We start from the raw sequence: 5,286 nt of genomic DNA, 5'->3' as shown, positions 1-5,286 counted from the left end.
GAGTTGCGAGTCCGCATCGCGGAGGAAGCACCAGAGGTGATCGCGCTGCAAGAGACGTACAGTGGTGAGCAGCCTTGTCTAGAGCGCTCGGGCGGTGCACTTCCTTGCAAACAAATCCAGATTTTGTGGCAGCCTCTAGGGTCCAGCTGCAACGCTTGCACGGAAGTAGCGCTAGATAGCCTCGTAAACAAAGCAGGCACGAAAACTTTGCCCTGTAATGAGGGGCTGCTCTCTAATTTCGGTTTTTGTTACCAAGTGCGCACTGCTCAAGCGCTCTAGACAAGGCTGCTCACCACTGTACGTTCGTTTCCAAGACGGGGAGCCCCAGATGCGGCTACCTGGCTATGTTGGATATCGTTCACCAACAACGTGCGAGGAACCCACCTGTGCTGCAGTGCCGTGTTGTGATCGTGACCATCGCCCCGGGAAATCACGGTGCGCGGTTTACGTGCGCAGTGACGTTCAACATGCTCTCGTCGGTTCGGCGGCGGGGACAGGCGATGCCCAGGAGTGTGTGGCGGTGACAGTGCGCGTCGGTGGTGTTGACACGTCGGTGGCCTGTGTTTATGTGCGCCCAGCTGCCGCGGGGAACGCGCTGCGTTTTCGTGCAGTGTCCTCGTGCTGTGCCCCGCGCCAAATCATCTGTGGTGATTTTAACGCTCATCATAGTGCGTGGGGCAGTGCGCGACACTCCGCGCGAGGGGACGACCTGCACGACGCAGCAACGCAGCTGGGACTTTGAACACCGGCGAGCCCACTTTTCGACGACGCTGAACACCCGGCTCCTGCATCGACGTTGCCTTCGCATCCAGAGGGATAGAGGCGACATGGCGTCGATCACCATCACTCTGGGGCTCAGATAATTACTCCATCTTCATCGAGCCCGCTGCTGCAGAGGCGCGCGCCAAAAGAACATACTACATCGTCAACTGGAGCGCGTTCAGGCAGGCGGTCGATGAAGCGGCCGCCACTGGTGCCGACTTCTTTTCGAGTCTGGTTCGGAGCTCCCTCGCAGCCACCCGACGAGCAGGGGTGCGGGCAGGTCAGCCTACACCTGACAATAAGCTGCTCGGGCTGCGCGAGAAGCGAGACCGCGCAGTGAACAGGGCGCGACGAACCGACCGAACGGCCGATTGGACTGTGTACACACTTAGAAAAAAGGGACGAACAGGGGGCGAGAGGTTAGTCTTTTTGGGGACTAACTGACCTGCCACTGGCAATCGTCCTTTTCGGGACTAACTGCAAAGGGTGTAACTGTTGGTCCCTTTGGAAAGGGTGCAACAGTTAGTCCCCGGGAGCAGACATTTAATGAAAAAATGCAAACGACGCGTGATTTCCAGCGTAATTTACAGCGGGAGAGTTTCTGACAGAACTTCACACATATAACAACGATAAAGGAAACAGAAATAAACATGCATGAAAACACCAGGATTGCATGAAAACATGCATGAAAACGCCGCCACTCCAACAAACTGTACCGCCGGCAGTGGGCTTCACTATGCCAAAGGATGGAGGAAGACTCGCAGAGGCTACTCGACATGCTGCGGCGCCTGACGGAGCAACAGGCGAACCCTCAGCCCCTGGCCGCACTTGCCATCTCCAGCGGCCTAAGCTTCGATCAGCTGGCAGAGAGGTTCGCCGATCGCTTCGCGCCGCCCTGCCTCACTAACGATGCGAGCTCGGACACACCTGAGAGCCCCGGAAGCGATGCCAGCCTCTTCCCCGTCACCTCGGATGGCCCCTGTGACGCGCCTTTCAGTGCGGCGGAACTGAACAATGCGATGTCGCGCTGCCGCCGTCGCTCGGCGCCCGGGCCGGACGGGGCGACTTACCAGATGTTACGAAACCTGGATGCGGAGCAACGACAGATCCTCCTGCAGCAGATCAACCTGGTGTGGGAACGCGGGGAATTCCCGAATTATTGTCGCACCGCGGTCGTCTGTCCCATCCGAAAGCCATGGGCGCCCACCTACGGAGCTGAGTGGATACCGTCCAGTGGCACTAACATCGGCGGCAGGTAAGCTCATGGAGCATATGGCGTTGCAGCGTTTGAACGAGCGGTCCGCGGAGGCTGATTTGTTTGAAGAGCGGCAGACGGGTTTCCGCGGAATGCGGTGCACGGCTGATTCCATCTCGGACGTTGTCACCGCGCTCGAGCACGCCAGGGCGGCAGGACAGGTAAGGCCCGTTCACACTTGGCCAAAAATCCGGCGAGCGAAGCGGATTCGGCCGGTTTTGACGCCGAGCGACGCGGAAAGCGGCGCGGCGAGGGCGATCGGGCTGGACCCATTTCCGCCGCGCGGCGACAAACATGGCGGCGCCCTTCGAAGCCGGACCCCCCGCTTCGGATTCAATTCTCGTTGTTGCTGCCTTTTTCGGTGCTTTCACTGGCCATAAATGCGGCACACGTCTTTCGCTTCCTCTCACCACGCCTCCAAGAAAACGTATAACTGATAAATTTGCTTTCTTTTTTTGTTCAGAGTGACGAGTCCGCCGCTTCTAGGCTTAACAGCAGAGTCGGTTTGTTGACAGTAATGGTTCCCGCCCTGACAGCCAGATGGCGCCACAACAGCTGAGTTTATTTTTGCGTCTGTGCTAGCATACGCTGAACTAAAAGTGAGAATGTGCCTGCGTTTAACGTACGTAAGCATGCATACGCGTATGGTACGTAGACAGCGTAAATTTATGCTCTGTTCTCCCTATATCTGTGTATGCCGCTAGCAGTGACGCGGTGTGGAAAAGCGAGAAACAGCAGCGGCGGATCCGCCTCGCCCGCGCGTGAACAAGTGAGAACAGGTCCTTGTTTTTGCGACGAGCGAATCCGCTCCGCTCGCCGGATTTATGGGCAAGTGTGAACGAGCCTGTAGCGCTGCTGCTGCTGCTGGACGTCTCGGGCGCGTTTGACAACGTCCACCGCGCACCGATTCTCGCGATGCTTGAAGCGGCCGGCGTGAGCGGGCGTCTTTTGCGATATGTTCGCGGCTTCCTGAGCGGTCGCACCATGCGCGTGAGAGTGGGGGGGGGGGGGGGGGAACTCTCCGAGCCTCGTCCGGTGGACCTGGGCGTGCCGCAGGGCTCTGTTTTGTCACCCTTCCTGTTTAATGTGACCATGTCGGTGGTGCCGGCCTGCCTCCCCACGGGCGCCCGACACTATGTGTACATGACCATATATGCAGATGACATAGCTCTGTGGTGCCTGGGGCCACCGGGCGAGGCGCTCCGCGTGCGGGAGTGCCTTCAGGGAGCCCTGACCGCAATCGAAGCCCCGACGGTCACCACCAGCTTTCGAGATATAGTGGAAAGGGCAGCGGTCCAAAGGCTACAATGATGCATTTCCTTGACGAGTTCCAGTCTTCACTCTGCACCTCCTCGCGTTTTGCCTGCCTGCTCGATTGTGTTCTTTCAACAACTACCCTCTCGTACAGATAAAGGGACATCTTACCGCTCCCTTTTCGAACAAGAATGCGAGATTGCCGTCTGCGAACGAGGGTTTTCAGTTGGAAAAATGTAGAGGCGCTCGATATTCTGAAAGTTGTGAAAAGATTTTTAGTACTTTCTCTTACTTACGCATGATGTCAGAAAATTTTGGCATCTGTTGTAGAAGCTCGCTAACCTTTCGTAAAACGAAAAAGACTACTCCTCTTAACGCTGAGCCAAAGAAGAAAGAAATGCTCATTTTGCTTATCAACTGCATGTGCGCTGTAAGTGAACTTTTAAGGAGGTATATAAAGAACAGCTTAATTATTAGCCCTAATCACCGCACTACCTTTCAAAATCGGCGAGTATACACATTTGCCAAGAAAGAAAATGTCGTAGACGTGAAAATGGCGTAGATGAGTGTTGATCACTCTGAAACGAGTCAGTTCATTGACCGCACTCAAAAAAATTTCCGGAAAAGCAACACCTAATACCCCTGTCAAGCGGGCAAGTTAAGTGCACTTACGGAAAGTGTACTTTGCTGTAAGTACACTTTGCCGCATCTAAACGACGCAAGTGGAGTGTCACTCGCGGGAAAGTGCACTCCGCCAGCAGTACGTTCACGGACCATACTTTGCTGGCCGAGTGCGTAGCCTCGACGCCAGCGGTTCCAATGGTACAAAATTTATAATGCATAAAAAATACTTACAACTTTATTTTACGTGTTATAGCACTGTTTTCAGAAAAAAGTTCGTTGGTTATAGCTACAACCGAAGCAACAAAACAAGTAAACGTGATCAGATGCAACATCGCTGCCCGCCGCCATCTTGTTTGTTGTCGAAATTCTGGATAGCCTTGGCTGGTCTTGGCTTTCCTGCTATTTTAATTTTTTTTTTCATCGTTAAAAACTGTTGAGCCTCGCTTTATTTGCACTATCACGTTAAGCAATCAAATATTATTAGTCTTTTTTCTTTTCCATCGGCCTGTTCAGAAATTCTGCTCATTTTCTGTAGCAATTATTTTTTTACTATGAGTGCACTTTGCTTTCCCGTTTAGCACCGCGTAGCCCAAAGTGTCACTCGGGATGCCAAAGCGCACTCCCCGTAAGTGCACTTAACTTGCCCGCTTGACAGGGGTATTAGAACATAGTAAAACTACATACGCTTTTTAGCCTTTTTTGTTTGTTTAAACGGTAGCTGCCTTTTAGGATGGTGTAAATAAAGCATTGTTTCGTGACGTCACGCTTGACATAACTAGTTCAGTCGCTTTGTCGGGAAGTGCTAATTAGTTCTCTTCATTGCCTGTTTTTTGGCTAGAAGAAAGAACAATTATTTTCGAGCCGAATACTCGAGGAAATAACTGCCAGACACTGCACTGTTAGTAGTTAAAAATTAGTAAATTTCCCGGAGCATAGAAAAGCAGCCTGCAGCGATTACAGTGCTTCATTGAGAGTGAGAGGTCATGCTACGAGCAGGCAATGCAAGGACCGGTGCACAGGAACACTTATATAAATGAGTTGCTGAATTTATTTATATATTTGATTTCACATTTAAAGGGCCGCGGGCATTTTTTAAGGAGACGCTGCAATTGGTGAAAGTCGACGCATAATAAAAAATCAACAAGCATGAAAAAGAAGTACAACAAACTACACAAACAAAGAATGGAGAGGATCAATGGATATATATGATGATAGAGCAAGCAGCCACCAAGAAGCCTGTCGCTAACAACGGCCCAGTAGTGAATAATTTTAATGCTGTGCGACGCAAGTCTGTCTATATTGCGTCTGAAATTTCTTTGTGGCAAATTTGGCAAATTTGAAAGCCGCTGGGAACGCAAGTCAGATCAAGCGACCACAAGTCTGCAAACTGA

General features: G+C 52.3%; 1 pseudogene; it reads left to right on the top strand.

The window, feature by feature from the left end:
* Nucleotides 1-1,508: 1,508 nt before the first annotated feature.
* Nucleotides 1,509-3,328, top strand: LOC149327785 (uncharacterized; annotated as a pseudogene).
* Nucleotides 3,329-5,286: the final 1,958 nt, after the last annotated feature.

This window comes from Amblyomma mixtum, chromosome 10 (genome assembly GCF_055824585.1).
Source record: "Amblyomma mixtum isolate Tamu chromosome 10, ASM5582458v1, whole genome shotgun sequence".
In the NCBI taxonomy this organism is placed as follows: Eukaryota; Metazoa; Arthropoda; class Arachnida; order Ixodida; family Ixodidae; genus Amblyomma; species Amblyomma mixtum.
The sequence above is the reverse complement of the archived record's forward strand: the minus strand, read 5'-3'. Positions and strand labels throughout refer to the sequence as shown.